Source organism: Trachinotus anak, unplaced genomic scaffold (genome assembly GCF_046630095.1).
Source record: "Trachinotus anak isolate AG129_WGS33_773 ecotype Australia unplaced genomic scaffold, CSIRO_AGI_Tana_v1 ptg000016l, whole genome shotgun sequence".
Taxonomy (NCBI): Eukaryota; Metazoa; Chordata; class Actinopteri; order Carangiformes; family Carangidae; genus Trachinotus; species Trachinotus anak.
This window is the reverse complement of record NW_027273867.1, coordinates 11,505,827-11,526,624: the sequence shown is the minus strand read 5'-3', so window position 1 is coordinate 11,526,624 and position 20,798 is coordinate 11,505,827. Positions and strand designations below refer to the sequence as shown.

The following is a 20,798-nucleotide window of genomic DNA, read 5'->3' as shown; positions in this document are numbered from 1 at the left end:
TAAAAACATGTATAAAGGCTTTACCAACAGTAGTAAGTAGGTCAGTAACAAGTATATAAACTAATGCAAAAATATGAAGGGTACTGAAAAAGTATGCAGTTTTATATACTCATTAAATTTACTCACTAAACTATCTTTTCCCAGTGTATCAATGGACAACTAAATGCTGAGTGATGTGATAAGAAGTTCTTTATTGTTTTTTTTTCATGCACAGTGAATGTGAAAACATAAATCATAATATAGTTATATTACCTAAAATTCCTCAAGTTAATATTGAGATTTATAAAGTTACTATAATGACTGTTGCTGTTTACCCATCTGTTTTTGGAAAATACAACATCCCTCAGCGTTGCTATGCTGTTGACACACAGCTGCATCTTTCCCTTAACCCAGGGGAAGCACATGAAATCACAATTAAACTCCTTTGAAATTATCTTGAGATTTCAAATGATTAATGGCCAAAAACCTTCCGCAGCTTTGTGAGAGTAAAATGGTGCCGTGCAGCCAGTTTTCTTGTCCGTACAAATGTGGGTGTCATTTTTGATTCTGCTTTTAATACTCGTCAAACAAATATACTCTGTCATTAGTAGTAGCAGTAGTAAAAAAAAAAAAAAGAAAACCCCGGTTTTCTTGCTTTTGGTGATCTGGAGACCATCTTGTATGGTTTTATCTATTCACATCTTTCTCTGTGTGGGACTCAGTCTGCATCCTGTCCAGAATTTAGCAGTGAGACTCCTCACTGGTACCAAGAACAGAGACCATATCTTCCCCTGTACTGGCCTCCAACTCACTGGTTACCAGTCAAACACGGAACTGATTCTAATATTCTTATCCAGACCCCTCAGATCCTCTGAAAAAAAACATAAATACATTTCTCTGTAAAGCACTAAAACTTGTTTTTAAATATGCTCCATAAATATATCGACTTATATACTGTATGGGTTATCAGTACTATATGTGCATCAAGGACCATACACTACTACACAGCAAATTAATACACACTGCAAAAACAACACATATTTTCATGTTGTGTTCGCGATGACCTTCGCAGGCCATCTGGTTTCATTTCAGCTTTGACCCAAATTTATGATTGTTGTTTTAGTCAATGCTGAGCAAATGAGTAACCAATGTCCATGGCCAGCTCCACCCTGCTCATATTGATGCAGAGAAAACAACAGCATTGTAAAAGTGTCATGAAATGTCAAGTCTTATTATGGAGCACAAGGGGGGCAAAATAATCACTCAGGAACAATATATTCAAAACTATAAAAGTGTCATTGTGACTGAAAAACATAGAGAATTGTTTAATTATTTATCATTGTATTTTGGTAAATATATTTCTGTTTAATATGATAATTAAGTCGATAACAACACATTACATTGTGCGTGACGCACAAATCCTTTACAGATGCAAACTTTGATGCAGAATAGCATCAGGCAGTGAGGCTCTGATATCCTGTTTTGGAACATTAAGAAACCTGGAGGTAAAGAATGCAGTCATTCACTCATCCCTATCGCTTTTACACACACACACACACACACACACACACACACACACACACAGAGAGAGAGAGAGAGACAGACTATCTTCTACTCTGAGTTATTTTTAGCCAAAGAATAATAGTCTGTTGAAGACCAAAGCAGACCTCTTAACTATTTTTCTTGTGTGTATTGTTAAGCACAGACATAGAAGCACCAACTCAAGCCACACACACACTTTCCAGTGACTTCATTCTTTTTTATCAAACTCTTTGCATCAATATAAATGCCTCTGATAATTACAACCATTACACTTTCAACATATCTCTAACCTTATCTATTTGTCAAGCTGTCATCGTCTGGCAGGTGAAGAAAAACAGATAATTCAAAAAGTCAAAAAAAAAAAAAAAAAAAGATAGTTTTCAGAGTAGTGGTAAAAAACCAACCTTGATTGTAGGCAGCAGATAATGACAGGCCTGAGTGCTGCTGCCTGAGCAGAATTATCTGGAATGAAACCAAGCCTACATTGATAAAGCTCCCAAATCATTAACAGACATGGACAAGCCTATTTTTATTGTCCCTTAATAATGGATCTAATTACATCATTGAGGATGCAAAGGATGCAGCTCTCTTACACAAGGACACACATTTCCTTGCTGAAAAAGATGATCTGTTCCAGAATTAGCTTTATGTTTTCTTCACTGCAGCATACTGATGTTTACACAAAGAAAATGGCTTATGATAACATTTAAATCCTCTGCACTGTGACTGGCACCATAAACTTAACAAATAAGTTGACGCCTGTTCATTTACTCCACAACAGTGATGACAGGTTCATCATTTCTGCACTTACGCCTGCAGCAGTGCAATATTTACTGCATTTGCAATTCTAATTCACAAGTGGCTTCTGCTAAATATAATGTAAAATGGCACAGTAATTCCCTCACATCCTATAATTGGTCATGCCCCGGCACCTATGGTAAAACCACCTTAAGCTGGCTTTGGATTATTGACTGCAGTTCAAATAAGTGGTGATAACAAAACTCCTCTATTTCATGTGCAAGTAGCCAGATCCTATAACCTTCCCACACTCATCTCCCCAACCCTTAAGGAGTACTTTCCTTGGCAGAAATGATCATTAATGGTGCGATTCTAACCAATATGCTACACAAGGTTTTTGGAAATGTAGTCATGTATTACTGTGAAGTAAAAGTTTGACATTCTGGGAGAGTATTGGATGAAAATCTAACCATATAAAACTACCCTCATGTCTGTCTGTTAAGTATTGAGCTACAGAACTATAACCAATTCAGTTTTACTAACATTGTAAACCAGCAAGACAGTGAAACAGTGGTGCCTCCCTTCCTTTGAAGCGGTCAGGACGTCTGATTGTAGATTCGTCAATTATTGGTCAATCATTTATATTCCTTTAGTTCATAAGCATCCACCAATGGAAACAAAGGGTTTTTCATAAAAGTATTCCAAGTTGTGAATATTGTCACGTGAAGACCTACATGAAAACCATTTTTTTCAAGTGGGGGGCTTTGTTTAGGCTTGTTTTCATTAGTTTGCTCCCTGCAAATTGGAAGTTTCTCCAGAATGTTCTCTTGAGTTTTCCGGCCAGGAGGATCAAGTGAAGACAGTGAGTGCACCTATTAGGAAAACGTGATTGCATAACTCTTTTTTAAATGGGTTTGGTACAGTAACCCTTTCATTTCTGAAGCAAATTTGATAGAAAATGAGGTCAATATTAAAGTTAGACGAAACATAATTATAAAACTAGAATTAAAAGAGAGAAGTGATCAAATGAAATAGATTAAATATAACATGCTGACACGTTTAGCCTTATCTGATGGCCAAGAAGGCCCTGACAATTTCTATATACAGTATGCTCTGTGTGTCTGTGTGTGTGTGTGCACACACACACACACATATATATATATATATAGTTGTTATATCTCGTGTGTTTAAAACTAAGGTTCAAAACAACAATAATCTGTAAAAACACAACTTCTAGTTTTTATGCCAATGTTTTTTTGTAGCTCAGATATAGCCAAGATAGCTGACTCCCCCCTGCTACCACTCTTTATGCTAACCTATGCCAATAATAATCTCCTGGCTGTAGCTTCGTATAACAGATATGAAACTAGTATCAAACTTCTCATTTAACCCTCCGCAAAAATCAAATATGCATATTTCACAAAATGTTGGGCTATTCCCTCAAAGGTAATGAGAAAGCATATTTGTTAACTAGATTGATTGATTCTTCATATTTCTGTAATGGTGACAGACAGGAGACAGGCATGCACTGCACAGTCCAAATAAATCAGTCATATTGCTTTGAGGACATTTAACAGGTACACAGTGTCAGCCAAAGACTTAAAGATGCTTTGAGATAAGAATTTATTTCATCAAAGTGATGAATGTTGAACAGTTCGGAAAAACAACAGCAGAGATACTCCATCAAAACTCATTGACGTGCAATAGGGAAGAAATGAGCAGTATCATCCAAAGGCAACTAAAACGTCTCAGGCTAACTTGACGTCACTACTCTAAAAATAACTCTAAATGAGATAATCACTCTTTATTTCAGGGTCAGTTTCATATTCTGCCTATTAATGTTCTTTTCAAAACCATTTATATAAAATAGAAAAAAGGGGGGATCGGTTTAATTAATAGCTCTCCCTCTTTTGTTGGATACTTGATCTGCCTGTGCATTCATTGGTCGATGAGTTCAAAGGGATTTATCACAACGCCAGCATCCTTATCAGCAGCAGCTGAAGGTGTTCTTTTGCACATGTGGGTTGGCTAGAGAGGAAATGTGTATTAACACACACATGCATAGACACACAAACTCTCACATATATTCACAGAGGTGAAGAGAGTCCCTCTGTCTCCCATTTCCTCTCTGTCTGATACCATTACCATTATCTGTGCCATGCTCATGGCAACCTTTTAGAGCCCAGGAAGAGTCTGGCCAGCAAAGTACACTGCAAATTGCCCTACTATTAACTAATCAGTGGATGGATGTACACTGATGTGTCTGATGTTCTGCACTGTTACTACCATATAGTCAGCCTCATAATAATCCATTAGCACAATCAAAATGAAGTTTCAACATGTAGATGTGCTGGTATAAAGTGTTTCCCACACTGCTTTATAAACGGAGATTTAACAATTAAGACGTGACAGACAAATTTATTAATTTTGCTCTTAACTACTGAAAACGTGGATTTATTCTTTTTAAAGTTACATGTAGTTATATAATTTATTTTTCTTGGAATCTGAGTCATTTTAACTCTTGTTTGACAGATAAATATTAAACTCGTATTGCCCAAGTCCTGGGGTCATGTATACTCAGTGTTAAGACTAAACCGTTTACAGCTCATTGTACACTGTTGTTAATTACAAAGAAACTTATTTGCACATTAGCTTCCTTCTTGTCGACAGTGGAGCAAATGCATATGTTGATAGCTTTGACTGCCCTACAATTTTTTAACAGATTAAGAAGCTTTTTTTCTCAAATTGTTTGTGTTAATGGAAGATTCAATATGCTGTATAAATATAATCTTTATAAAAATATATGGGATTGAAGCATCTCAAATACACTATGAATCATTCATGATTCATCTTGTGTCAAAAACTATGAGCAACTGTGATTTGTAAGTTTGTAATTTTTTAAGTCAGTTTTGTAATACAAAATAATACAATATTTTCAGTAGTATTAATTTAGTATTAATTAATTTAATTAATTTACTGTACCACAAATTACAGTAATTACAGGACCTAATTTCTGGCTAGCCTTTAACCTAAGTCATGCTAGTTTTGTCCAACAAATTGTACATTATTAACTTAGATTTAGTTATGATATATATGTGACTTATAATTAGTTACTCACTTTGTTATAATTAGTTAATTAATATAATTAGTTTATCAATGCATGTTATTGTTTTTAAAATGTCATTATCATTTAAACTGCAATTTAAATTTAAATATACTATTAATAACTTGTAATATAATTAATTATAGTGAATAAACTGTAGTTATTGTGGTTACATCCAAAACCTCTGCAATGTGCTGTAAAACAGCCCCCACTGGGCTGTTTCTGACATTAAAACACGTTCACATTTTTTGGAAAATTATTTTACCGTCATGGGAGATGAATTATGATCTACATTACCCAAAGCAGACATTTATACATTTAAAAAATACTCCTACAATCAGGGGGGGAAATCACATAAATAACAAATCTACGGGGTACATCACAAATATGGACCATGCACTATAAAGAGTTCCAAGTGTGTCACAAAGTAAACTAAATTGTTTTCAAATAGGTTTTATAAAACTTCAAAACATATTCTATATATAATGCGATGAATTCAATATTATATAACATTATTTTTAAAATCATTTGGCACTTTGTGAATTCACATGCTGTTTCAACTAGTCAGAGATAATTTTTAAGTATATGGTCTGATTTCTCAAACCTTTTTTCCTACAAAGTTTCCTTCATGTTTCCCTTTAAGATAAAATTTCAAACACTGAGACTGAATTTGCATAAACAGGAAAACATCCACTTCAAGATCTTAAGAGCCAGTTCAGAGTGAAGAAAGGCAGTGACAGATGGGCTGAGCCCAGGCCTGCGCTGTCATCTAGGTGACTTACTGTACAGTGCTCTGTATTCCCCCCTCTCCATCTGCAGATCATCATTCACATCTTAAAGATAACCTTGCTTTTTCAATTCCAGAGAAATAAGAAAAAAAAAGTCACACACACATTCTTGCACAGTATGCTCTGAATTATCACTGTGAGGGAGGACCCTTTCTCAGGAGGCCTCCCTCTCTCAACCTTTGCTCTTCTTTCCACATTAAATATGTCAGTCACTCAACTTGTCTGGCATAAAAAAGAAAGAAATGAAGACATACGGCATTAACATATCCACAAACAAGCAGATACAACAAGCAACAAGATTATTTATCTAACAAGCACCTTTAGATATTTGGATGTTTTTCCCCCATGTCTACTCAATACTCAAAAGGTTTACACATAAATGAGATTCTTTTAAAAAGAAAATAGGCTCAAATTGGTGAAAATCTAGTTATACTGAAGTTCTTTGCACCATTTTGTGAAGGGTTGTATCTGCATGCAGCACAGATCCCGCTATACGCCTTTTGTCCTACATCGCTAACTCCCACTTGCCTCCATGTGCAATTGGAGAGGGCACACACTGCAGCTGAGGGCTATGGGAAAGCAATTAAAGAGGTATTTTGTTGCTGGACTTCAGCCATTAACTACAATTCCCTTCTGGGCACTGTGTTCCTTGCACACTCTGTTGGGTCAGGGAGTGGACTGTGTCTTGGTGTTACAAGCTGTAAACAGACAGAGAGCGAGGCTGGCAGAGTGCGAGGGATGGGTGCTGTTATCACGAGTACGCACAGTAGCCAGCAGGATAACTAAAATAGTGGTACAAGCTCTCTAACAGTCCTGTGATACTGTGTGATCTCAGAGCAAAAATGTAAAGAAAAAGGAGGAAATAAAGGGCGTAATGAGAGACAGCGAGGGAGAGAAAATGCTACAATAAAAAATTCAATTAATTACAATAATACATTCAGTTGGGAGCAAAATTGAAACCAGGCACAATAGGAAAGGAAGCCAATGACAGAGGAGGAAATATGTAAAGTAGTTAGTGAGAGTACAGAGCTTTTGAAGAATAGAGTAGTTGTGCTGCACATCGCTTTCTGTCTTCTCAACAAGCCCCTCAAGCCTCATTCTGAAGCCCCTGAAGCCCTCTCAGACCCAGCACGGACCTTTCTACTGCTCTGACTCACTGTTACTGTGAGCGAAGGGCAGGTTTGCCACACAACAACGGTTCTTCATGGTAAACAGCAAGAGTTTTATTTTTGTATTTCACAGATGATTCAGAGCATCAGATTTGTAACATTTTTTGCAACATTTGGGAAAATGTCAGAATAATAGATCAATGAGAAGGAGAAGGAGATGACACCAGTGTGTAATAATAACCAAGATCATAGACGTCATTGCCGAGGCTGAATGAAGGAAGACTTTGAAGTTTCACATACATTATGCAGAAAGTATACTTGTGCAAATACCAACTTGTGTGATGATAAATGGCTTTTTCAGCATAATCAGGGTCTGATTCAACTTGAAAGTGCACGTCTGAATTTCCAGAGAAAATTGCCTGACACAGACACCAACTGACAAGAAGAAACTGAATATGGAGAAAATCATTGGACACAACCTCGATCGCCAGCGTAATGGCTTTACCTGGGTCAGTCATAGGACTCCTAATAGGGGGTGATTACACCTGGTGTTACAGACGGCCCTGTGAGTCATAAGGAGACTTGAAGTGTGAGCCAAAATTAGGATGAAAACAAGCTGAACGGCAAAGGAAATCAATGAGTGGCCTGGTAGTCTAGGGATATTATAAAAAGTCAGATACTGATGATAGTTAGCAATGTCTCACAGCCCACACAGAGCTGCCCCCAGAGGGAATAAGTAGCTGTAAGGCAATTTGAGAGTGAAGCTTTAATTTTGTACAGCAGAGGCTTTTATTTTAGAGGAGCCCATGAGTGTCACACACTCTTGCTGGATATTTTTTATGGCCTAGAAGTAATTTCTTGATTTTTTTTCATTTTTTATTTAGACTCTCTCAAACTGATATTTACTTTCTGGTATTTTGCCTTACCCACTGACCTTATCATGCATGCACAAAACAATTCCGGATTAGGCTGATTTCCTTATGTGTCCATTGCTAAATATATAGTGTTAAAGTAGTTAGAAATTTTGGGAAATGTGTTCATTTGCTTTCTTGCTAAGAGTTAGTCGATAAGATTGACACCATCTTTGTGTCTGTGTGGTAGAAAAAAAAAAAAAAAAGTACCTGCAACCAGCTGCCAGTTAGCTTAGCTTAGCATAAAGACTGGAAACAGCTCATCTCTCTTGTTTTTACACCAAAGTGTAAAACCAGCATGTAGTGGTTTTATTGGGGTGTCAGGAACTGACTGCACCGGGCCAAGAAACAGGCCCCATAAAACCACGACTTGTTGTAAACTTTAGAGGTGATGGAAGGTAGATTTTGTTACCTTTGGACAACATAAGCTGTTTCCCCCTTCTTCTAGTCTTTATGCTAAGCTAAGTTATGTCTTCTTGCTCAAGCTACATATTAAGTGTAGTGTCAAAGCAAATAAGCTTATTTCCCAAACTGTGAAACTGTACCTTTAAGGGTCTTTTCATGTCTTCCTTGACGTGTGATGTCTTCTATGCAGTGCAAAACACAAATTCTCATTAATAAAAAGATCATTATCTGTGCCTTGGTCTTGACAGATTGCAGGTACGTTTTCAGACAGATGCCTCAGTGCTGCGTGAAAGTGCCAGATCCGGAAAACCGGAGCCAAAAATATTCCAGTGCGTCACTCTAAATGTCAGTGTTTATGAAAAAAAAGGACAAGCATATCTGGAGTGATAATCTGGACACCTGGCTAGAAAACAGCAAGAAAGATCTGAGATGAACGACGTCAGAACGGGAGAGAACAAATGGCTTATATTGATGGAGAAGGATGAGACCTCTTTTTTCTGCCCTAAAATTTAGGGACTCCAATTTTCAACCAGACTGACTTGAAACACTGAAAAAAGGAAATACCTATTTTAAAAAGCATCCTTTTAAGTCATGCCATCAGTTCCCCCATCTGTGTCAGTGACCCTGAATTATGCAAACTCCATGACTGCATGTCCCTCCAAGCGACATGTGACAAACCCTCTGGGTTTGCCTCTGTTTTCCAGCCAAACACAGACAGGACAAGGTGAGAAGATCTGGAGAAAAAGTAGGAGGACAGAGGAAAAAGAGAGATGGGCAAAAGACAAGAGAGGCTGAGAATGCAATTAATTGTGAAGGACAAAGAGTGAAAGGACAGAGCAGCAACACAGGACAGAGATGAAGAGAGACAGACAGAGACAGAGGAAATGAAATCACATAAGAAGCAGCAGGTCGGTGTGCCAGCCTTGACTCTGATATAGACCAAAAAGGAAAGAAAGTACAAAGAAATGAGACGGGAGAAGCATGAGGTGAGGACACTATGAGGATGAAATTAGATACTTAGGAAGAAAAACATAAAAAACTATCACATAAATAGATGAGAGTAAAGTAGATATTGTAAAGAGGCATGCACGTAAAGAATTGACAAGGGAATCTGAGCAAATGAACGGCAAATATCAGCAGGATACATTATACATACAAAAATTAGACAAATGTCATTTCCTGTTGTGCTGACTGCAGAGAATAGAAGCGCGTGGACATTAGCATGCTAATTGGACCCTTTATACAGACGTGTTTGTTCCATTTACTGTCAAAGTCATCCAGAAGGATAGAGATACTCCAGACACACCTACAGCAAGTTGGCTTTAAAAGGCTCACACAGAATTTCACTTTTCCAATATATGATATATTGATCACACATGAGGCTTTTCTGATCCCTGATCTTATCCAAAGGGACTTGCAATGGCATGTGGCTGCCGCGATGACACACACAGTGAAGGCTTCGTGTTGTGTTCAGAGCAAAGAAGCTTGTTAACAGTGTTACACTTTTACCTGAGTAATTGTTAATTGGCGTTTACGAGGAGACACTTGTTTTAATGGAAGATTTCAATATGTATGAGGGTTAACAGCTTTATTTGTCTGGTGGAAATTTAGAAACCATTCTGGAGAATTGAATTTGCAATAAAAGCCCAAATTAACAGCTGCAGTGAGGCTTTAATCAGACTAAAGTCTTAGCATTAACTAACAGCTATTCAATAATGAGCTACCTTGGCATTTGAAACAGCTGTTTTTAGGATATAAAAGCCACAGCAAAGAATTTCCTGTTCTTTCAACAAATAGCTTTTTATGTTTCAAAACCTATAATGTGATTTTTATGACCTTAAGGTATACTTGTGAGGTGAGCACTGTAGAAATAATAGAAAGGTGATGTGGAACAGCACGTTCCTTGGCCTTGCTAACAGAGCTTGATGATTTCAGATAGGGAACATTCGATCAATCAAGGTAGTAGGGAGCACATTTTGCCTTTAGCTGTGCAGCAGTAGCATCTTGAGCAGCGGTGCTGCAAATTGAATTCAGGTATTAGAGGAGGGGACGATACCACAGGCCAGAGAAGACACAGAAACATTACTATGAAAATGTTAAACCAAGAGAAATGGATCTGTCTGTATCTCTTTGTCATACACCCACACACACACACTTCTGTTGCCATCTCTGTTGTACAGACCTGTGTTTACTCAGCCATCAGCCATTCACTCTATTCTAGCACCACCTATTGATACTGCTGTAGCTTTTCACTATGTGCAGGAGGTGTGCCATTGCAGAGAACACACGTCTCCATTTGAATTAAAGCTGAAATAAAGATCTTTTTGTTTCATTAATGTCATGTGCGTCTCTTTTCTGGAGTCTTCGCTGAGCTCGGTCACAAATCATGCAAATGTTTCGAGTTTCTATTACTGCTCATCCAGCCACCTGCGCTTGGTAAACAGCTTAACGGGGCAGAGATAACTGCAACAGATGACTGTGAAATTAAATTTTACAACAGCAGATCCCTTTGTTTTTATGGAAAATCATGAACAAGAGCATTTGTCTGAAAAGAGTTCATATCTGACTCATGCTCATCAGAAGTGAAAGTGGAGTAGCGTGAAAGATGGACAGAATTGTACAGAACGGCTGCAGCTGTGCCGCACATATTGTAACACTTAACTTTAATCACATCCTATGACCAGTCCAGCTTGCTCAATAGTTTTAGCTAAGTAAACTTCAGTGTCTCTTGCTACTCTATAAATGTCTTTATCATTTTACACAGACCCAGCTGTGCACTGCTGGATGACACATCTCTGGTAGCAAGAAATGAAGAAGTAAAGCCTGACCTCTGGCACTGACAACATAGCCCTATTCATTATGCACTGGAAAAGGTTAAACCGCACCCTTGGATCTTTCATCGACTGATGTATGGCTTGCTGGCATGGGAACGCTAACCTTAATGTGTGACATTTCAGCTTTAGTCCAAATGATGCATTTTCTCAGGACATTTAGCCTTGGCTCCTCTTTCAAGGTCTGCAAAACAGCCAACGCAAGTAGTTAACTGCGTGACAACGAAATTGCCCACATCATCCAACTGGCTTAAGACATCATGGGGTCAAAGAAGCGGGTGTTCCGTATTGACAACTTTGCACTGAGATCATGTTAATTCTTGATTCCTCCAGTTTGTTTTGCCAAGAAGGTGTTAGTCCGCAGGATTAGCGCCATTGTTAGTCCCAAGGGGTAAACTGAGCACTGTCTTGTTCATGAACACGTCGATTACGACGCTCAGACGGGGAGAACGAGTGACATTTAGGGTCATTGCATGTACCTATGAATAAAACATGGAGCATTAGCTTGATTAATATTGAGGAATAACAACAGGCAGTGGATAGTCTGCTGACCTTCCCTGAGTGATGGGTCTCAATTATATGACTGTGTGTGCATGTGTGTGTGTGTGTGTGAGACAGGGAAGGAGACAGAGGTTAGTGTGTACGGCCGTGCATTTGCATTTGTTCACTGTGAAGTAAATGGTGTTTTCCTGTGGCAAATTGCAATGAGCATTGTCATCCAAAATCCAAAATAAGATACAAAAGCACCGAGAAACAGCATAACTGTGCTTCTCCCACATTCATCAACCTCTTTCATTTGGAAATAAAGCTTAAAGCTTGACCACTGAAATGAAACGCACAGCAGACACAAACCCCTCTGAAGGCCTGCCTTTGCTTTTCTCCCACTCTCACTCTTTCGCTCTCTCTCTCTCTCAGACCTCTTGCTCCCATCCCTTAAACTGGGGAGCAAATTTGCTGCTTGCTCGCTCACCCGCTCACCCGTCTCTGACCAGACAGGCGTGCAGACCGACCGGCAGACAGACAGCGTGTGGGATGATGAATGACGAACTTATCTCTGAGATTCAAACAGCAGCCAGACACATTGTCAACCCAGCCCAATTCACTGCAGGGTGCTGCACATATCTCAGCCTGCCTGCCTGCCTGTCTGCACGTATCTCTTCATTGCTGTCTTCTGTGCATTTTCTGTCTCTCAGTCTTTGACAGCCTGACTGTGTGTCTGTTGCTATTCTTATCTTCCTCTGAACTGCACAAGTGTATCAAACGTTCTTGTATGTGCTGAGAAGCTCTGGTTCCTCAAAGTCATATCAGCTCACTGAGGCCACTTCACTCACCATTGCGTCTATTAAACCCCCCAGACGACACGAGCCATTACTCTAAACACGGTTACGTAAACGCAAAGGAATCCCCCAAAAGAAGAATCCCAATTTAGCCGCAGACATCTCCAAGGCAGGCACTTCAGTTTCTGCTCTGCTTCTGCCACAACTGGAGACTGAAGTGAGGCAGGCAGCATTCAGCGATGATTTTGGCTTATTTTGTTTCCGGCTTGTGGGCCGCTCGGTCCATGTAGGAATGCTTATTTTCCCTCTTCCATGAATTCGCTAATATAATCAATATGAGGGTGAATGCATGAGGGCGGTTTAAAGCGGTGTCAAAAATTCTCACGGAGAGGAGAAGTCCTGGGCGGATTTGGCTCATGAAAATACAACTCATACAAAGTCAACAGTCCTTGCTCAGAGCAAAGCAAAATAAGCAGCTTCGGTCTCGCCACCCGCACAGACACCTTGCTTTTTTTTTTTTTTAAGTGTGGCAGAGTGATTAATACAGCAAGTGCTGAAAGGTTGCATGCATTGACCTTTAATCTGTGTGTATGCATGTGTGTCCCCTAGTGTGTGTTTATTAGCTTGTAAAATTACATTTATTACTCGGAACATTACAGATGCCTCACTAATTTTTTCCTGTTCATTTCTCTGAAGAGAAGTCAACACAATGATGAGTGTTTGTTCTTCTCCATTTCTCTGCATATAGAGGCTAGATCTGCCTTGAATACGCAGTTTGTACTCCACTATTGGACACCCCTCTATAAATCTGCGTTGTTCCACTAATGAGTATCCAATCTGCAGAAGCTGACTGTGGTATCCCTGAGAATTAAACACTCAGTGGATCAGGATTCCTTCAGAGGAAGCCCCACTAACACTGGAGGAGATTTTCTCCACTGGTGTAATGCAGACACTCATTACAGTATCAGAATGGGGACTCTTTTCAGGCTTTCCCTGAGTTTTTTCAACCATATAAACAGAGGATCATAGACAACATAAGTATGAGTCATATTCTGCATTTTCTGTAATTTTTTTCCCTTGCTTAAAAATAATCTTGAGCTAAGCTGATGTTTAGATTTCAACGTCCCCATGACGCGCTATGATATAATGGTAATAATAATCTATTTACAGCATAAAATCAAAATCCGATTCATATTGCGTCAACAGTCACGGTCATCCCATACAAATCCCATCGAGTTCTCTTTCATCAGTGAAAAAGACAAAAAAAAAAAAAAAAACTGACATGAAAAAAGAAAATTGGGATTTAAACTGACTGAAAATCTTATCCCCTTATACCTGACTAATCTTTTTGCTTTTTTCCACAGCAACCTACAGAAGTTAAGACCTATAAGAAAACCCTGAGTCAGTGACTTACCTTGCTTCAACAGTTTGGAGAAACTGCAGCCCCAGTGAAGGAATCGGATGCTGAGGAGGTTCCCAGTGTGTTGTCCTTCCTCGGAGAGACTGACTCCCAGTTTCTGTGCTCCTATTTAAGGCAGTGTCAATAAAAAAAAATAAATAAAATAAAAACTTTTTTTTTTTTTTTCATCCACGGAGATAAAACCCACAATAAAAAAAAAAAAAATCAATCAAATGTTACTGCTGCAGCTGCTGCTTCGCCCAGGTGTCTACCTTTTTTATGAGATGAATTAGTGACCGGCGGTGCGCGCTGCGGAGGAGCGGGGCAGGGCGCCGGTCTACAGCCGTTATGAGCGGTGACAGTTGACTGCCCGGTAATCCAAGTGCGTCTAACAGCCTCCCGTTTACGCGGACGAGCGTGTGGCGCTGGAGCTCCTCCTCGCCTTATCTCTGCCTGTGTGTTAAAGACACACACAGCTCCTCGGCTCGGACACTCCTCTGCGCACCGGTGTAAAAAACAAACAGCATGAAGAGAAATTAGAATGATGTGATACAGGACAGTTTGTGTGGTGGTCAAAAGTGACTTTAAAATGACCTTGATAACGTAATAAAGGAGCGTTTTGTTTTATTTTTTGTTATCCCTTCAGTGCGGCTGACATTCATTTTAAAGACAGTAAAGTAACCTCTTTGTATAGGTCACTATGACTATCAGGTCATAGCATTCGTTGAAATTTTTTTTTTTTTTTTTTTTTTTTTAAATCACATAAATTGTTTGGTTATAAAACTGATTATCTTTTCACCATAGGCATATTAAATCACTAATTTTACACATTATAGTCCAAAAATCAAACTATTAGGTGATCAACATTAGATACTGACTACTTTCAGTGCAGAAAACCTTAAACACCCCCTGAAGACATAAAGTATAATAATATTCTGCTTAAAATAGTCATAATAGTTTTTGTTTTTCCTGGAGCAATTCAATTAGAATGTTAAACATTCTTTCATTTAAATTTACTACTTGTCCATCATTGCAAAATCATGCCAAATCTACCAATAAGCAAATATTTTTCATTTCAAAAGTGTAAATATTTAACAGATCTCTCTTTGGGCACTGGAGGTGTCCACATCACACTTGTTGATTTTGTTGGACTGGACTATGATTTCCAGCTGTGATGTCACAAAATCCTGCTTCTACATACACGTCTTAAACTCAGATTTATGAGGGCAGATAAACTCTCCTCCTTGAGCACAGGAACATGAATGAATATCTGTTGGACCTGCTTTTGTCAGTGATTCAGTAGATTTTCTCATGGTCTTCTCATCAGCGGAAGAATATGACCATAATACAGGCATGATGGAGACAGAGGAAACTGCTATAATAACTGGGAATAGGACTAAAACGAGCTCTGCATCATCCTGCTGCCCTCTTCCCACTTCTACATCAGCAACATCACTGTAATGCATATCAGCATAAGAATCATATACAACAAAAAACAAAACAAAACAAAACAAAACAGGAAGTGCCGTCTCAGTGTCGTCTTTTTGTTCCAGAACTTTTTCTTTACACTTAATTACAACACAACCAGCTGTTTGTCAACTCTCCTCATATCAAATTTAACACTGATTTCTCTTCATCTCACACACACACACAGAAACACACTCAGATGGGCAAGTCAGTGGTGGGCATGTAGCTGCATGTAGCTGCATATTTATGACACATTATAACAGTGAAAGACATGATGAGCCTGTTGTCTCTAAAGCCAGGCGATTTGAAAACAAGCGGTGCTGCCTTCAAACCAGCAGAAAAGACAGAACATCCACCCAGGAGAGCGACAGGAGTGGACAAACACAATCTACTTGGGAATGTTAGTCATCTTCCAACGCTGAAAACAACACTGCCTTTGCAGTCCACGTTCATATGCTCACATAAGTTAATTAAATTAACTCTAAATCGTACTGTCTAATATAGAATGTGACTTTCTGGGCAGGGAAAGAGATAAATCCATATTTTGATTGTCAGTGACAAATTTGCCTCTTTTTTTTCAGTTTCTTAAAGTTTATCCGCACTGGGACAAAAAATCATACTGAACATGCAATAGACATGTCAGAAATCATCCATCCTGGCAGAACCCTCACTCTGACTGCTCACATTTGAAGTTGCGCTACAGATGGTATTGTGGTTAGAGGACACTTCCATGAAAAAGCAAGTCCTCTTCACAGAACCCCTTCATTATGGTCAGCGGTGGTGATGATGGAAGGTGGGGGATGAATGAGGAAAATGGAGCTGGAGAGGCGCCTCTTTTGTGGGACATGCTGTGTGGTGAATGTAGAGAAAAATGATGCTGGAGAAGAGGCCATGTGAGTTTGGGGCCAGTGCTGGCAGCATCTGTACACAGTTTATATTTAATAGGATGTCACTGCACCATATCCTGGTATGAAGGAATGTAATTTTTTTTTTTTTTTGTCTTGGAGATACAGAAAACCTGCAATGATTGTTCACATCAAAGGTTAAAGACTATGGGGTGTGATTTGGATAATTATGCATAATACAAGAGAGATCAGAAGACATGTTAGATACCGTTTCTAACAAACATACATTGCTTTATCTTCTCAACAGAGATCACTGAGTATTCAACTTTAAAACAAAATGACATTGTGCATTGTGCAAATCATAATCTACAAACACAGACAACTCTTTGCTGTCTCACCTGCAAATAAAACCATAAAAACGATGATGCTTTTTGAAGTTGGTAACGAATGACTCTGCTCTTGAGACATTTCATTCTTAAATGTCTGATTTTAATGAAGGCTTCCAGCTGTGAATCAGGAAATCACCATGAATGCTGTTAAAGCCTTCTTCATTATCAATGGAGCAGCATCATGATTTGTCTCTAAATGATATAATCACTTCAGTCTCTCTCTCTCTCTCTCTCTCTGCTGTTCAGTTTAAGGAGAGATTGCATCGTCTTATTGAAAAAAGTTCGCCAATTCAATTCATGGGTACTTTTTGATATTAAAGCAATAATCAATATATTTGTATTATCAATATATCAGACGACTAGCAATACTTGCTCACAGTGACCACAGATAATTATCACTCAACTCTGCAGTTGAGAAAGACAGCAGGCCAGAACCATGACTAGACTGAACATGTTGTTCCATATACGTATGCTTTGCTAACAAGTTCACCATAATAAATAAAAGGTGATAATATGTCATTGTGTTATCTTTGGACCTAGATCGCCAAAAATGGCTAGGTTTTTAACTAATATTTTGTTGTCTGGTTGTGTGTCCTGTGTGTGGATTTTGTTGTTTTACAAAATTTTCCTAATGTTTCCTTTCAAGGTTTTTGTTTGGACTCAGGTGCTCTTTGACACAGATTGGACAGTTTGGACAGGAGGAATGAATACAGCAACCAATATCTCTCAGACAACTTTCAAAATACATACTGGCATGTAAATATTGTGTTCTGTTGAATTTGAACCTATGCTTTAATACCACCTTCCCATAATTAATTAATGTATACCTTTAAGATTCAGTCTTAGCGGTGTGATCAACTGGTTCAACATTAGGCTGACCTCCTGTTATCACAGTTTTGAGCTTTTCCTGCTGTGACAAGTCAAAATGCTGTGAAAGTGTGAAAAATCAGCACTTCTGAGATTTCAGTGGCGTCATATTACAGTTAGTGAAGCGTCTGCTCATATTCTTGATCAGTTACCAAGAATTTGTCCATTTTGGTTTTGCAGCATATATCATATATCATATATCTAAAAAAAAAAACTGATTGTTCCCCACCTCCAGGTTGCTTGCAACCTGTTTATTCAGTACTTTTTCAGCTCTCCTGTTCAACCCCCTCACGGTTTAGCATGTGGTGGGTCAGCTTTCCTAAACAATATATATATTAAAAACCCATTATCAAGTAGCATATTCAATTGTGGCAACATGTTTAGTTGCAGAGTCTGCAGAGAACTGCTGAACAGGAGCTTGACATAAAGTCTTTGGACCGTGGGTAGCTGGTAACTGAAGCGTACAATCATAGAAGAGGAGGAAGAGGCTCCAGCTCAGACTGATATCTTCATTTTTATTTATTTTATTCTATTTTATTTCAGCACTTTTCAACTCCACCGAAAGAAAATAATTATTGTACTACCTAGGGAGAAATAGGCACGTGTGTTTGTTTGTTCTGCTCAAATCATTTTTAATCTTCCCAGCCTTGATGAAAGAGGATTCTGGCACATTTGCAGGAGGGTGAAAGCAGTGGATTTGCTCACAGCTATGAGTCATCTGCTACAAAAGAGATGCTATTCCCCAACAACAAAAGCGCAGTGTGATTGTTACAGTAAAGGCTATACTCTCTGGACAGCAAGGTAGAATTTTGTCAGTATTTTCTTAAAATGCTCAATATTCTATTATCAAAACCAGAGCCTAACACAGAAACTGGAGAAATTAGTATTCACCTCAAAAATCAATTATTGCACCGTGACTCGAGCCAAGGCAGGGTGAAATTACATTAGGACTTTAGGAGCGGGATGTGCGGGTGAGGAAGTGTAATGACTATTAGTAAGCTTCTACACGCATGTCCACACACAACACGTATGTTGACAAATTAATCTTCTCCTATTGGCATTTCTCTGGGAATCAATTGGCAATCTGTACCTGTGAAGGCCGTCCAAAACATCTCAGAAGCTCAAACACGGAGTTGTCTGACTTGTTTAATTATACAGCAGATACGTACGTGTTTGGCAGCCAGGTGGACAGTGAGGAGCAGCCCAGATTCTCATCACCAGACACATCAATCTTGGACATGTGAGTGGAGGGGGGCAGAGACGTTCCACTTTACCCAGCAGAGGGTGATGAATGTTGGGGGAAACTCTGATGCCATGTCGCGGCAGGGAAGCCAGCTGACATGTTTGGTCTACAGTTTAAACAGAGCAAACGCTGACATCCCAGAAATGGTGGACCTTAAAATAAAAAATTCTCTTCAATTTGCTGTCAGCAGGATTGTTCTTTTTTTAGCACTACAAACAAATCACACTCACTACTGTTATTTAGTCCGAATTTAGGGGTCAGTATCCAAAAGAAATTTCAAGATGTAATTTAGGAGGTCAAGATGTTAATAACAGAATAGGAAATCAGGAAAAACATCACCCTGTTTGACAAAATTAGGTTTATTTTTTTTAGAATTTGCTCCAATATTTGCTTCTTTTGTCAAGAAATATGGTAAATTTGACCTCCAATATTATTCCAAAGATTTTTTTTTAATTTACCAAGGGAAAAAATTGGCCTGTGGTTGAACTGATTCAAACTGCGAAGTGTATGCAACCTGACATTGTTTCATCTTCTATTCTGCACCATAGTGCTCACATCCTGTTATGTTATCAAGGGAGTTTTCATGAGCAATAACAAAGGATGCCATCAATCTATAGACAAGGCTGTTCTTTCTGTTGATAATATCGCAAGTAACTATAATGGGTTTCCTGTTTCTGGCTTTGGGGACGCTGGAACATTGAATAAGATTGATTTGTCTATGGTAAAAACTTTGGATATAGTTTTCCTCTGGGGAAATGTGTCTTTTAAATATTCAATTACTTCTTGACCAATGTCAGAAACTCAAGATGATTTTGTTTTGTGCCAGAACTCTGAGAGAGAAATTTGTAAACCATGTAGCTGGATCTCCACCCGGTGGTTTTTAGACTACTATACTGCCAAAGCTGTGAGAGCACTCTGAAGGCATTTCAGTACAACAAATCCACCTACACAGAAACAGACTGTAGTGGAATAAATGCTGCTGAGTCCAGAACTGCATGGTGTGGGTTGCTTTAGTATCCTGAAACACACACTAAATACAAGTGGCTGCAAAATCTGTCATATCTGCTGTTTATTTATTTAATTAAAGCAGACAGAGAAGTAGCTAATGTTTAACAATAAGCAACTGTTTTTATTACAAATTAATATGGATATATTTACACTTATTTTTTCCCCCAAAATAGCAGTGCTAAAGTAGCTTTATTTTCTCTTTTTTTTAATATTTATTAGATATGAGAATCTGCCACCAGGGGGCGTCACCTTATGTTATGATCATTTGGTGTCATGTTAAATGTTAGGTTAGCATGCCTCAGTGTTAAGCATGTAACAGTGAAATCAACCACATTACTGAACTACAGTACTTATAGTACTTATAAAATAAAGGCCTACAATATAATATTTGAGAACTGGTGCAAGGCAGCATCCTACATAGAATTAATCTCATTTATTTTAAATGAGAGCAATGTTTCAATATAAAATTCAATCAATCACCATTGAGAATGAGACAGAATTACCCAGCCTAATGTACTGCAGCTAATGAAATAACCAGAGCTGGATGAACTGCACTGAAAATCTTTTATAATCAGTACTATATTGCCATCCATTAATGGTCCAAGACAGAGCTTTGTTATAATTAAAAGTTAACCACTGAGTCTGTTTCTACCATCTCAAACATTTATTGTGCTGTTTGGTGATTAAAATAAGAATATGTTTCAACGTGTGACCAGACTCTAAACAAATGATTTGTTATCATGGTGGCCAACGTGGATATGAAATGTTGCTCTAACTGAAACAGAGTGAGAATTGTGTTTACTTTCAATAAAAAATGGTTATGTGTGTCAATCAGCTTTTATTTTGCAGCTTTAAGGGCGTCATCAACTACCACTGACAAGTACTGGGTGAGATTGT

General features: G+C 38.5%; 1 protein-coding gene across 2 annotated transcripts in view; it reads right to left on the bottom strand.

The window, feature by feature from the left end:
* calcr (calcitonin receptor) overlaps nucleotides 1–14,691 on the bottom strand; it is a 56,692-nt gene extending 42,001 nt beyond the window's left edge. Inside the window, exons 1-2 of one of the 2 annotated variants that reach the window (XM_071500698.1) lie at nucleotides 14,355–14,691; nucleotides 14,098–14,208 (exon numbers count right to left, since the gene is read on the bottom strand). The gene's annotated coding sequence lies outside the window, so the exon portion shown is untranslated. Of the gene's footprint in view, nucleotides 1–14,097 lie in introns of both variants that reach the window. The other variant, XM_071500697.1, reaches the window with a different exon arrangement.
* Nucleotides 14,692–20,798: the final 6,107 nt, after the last annotated feature.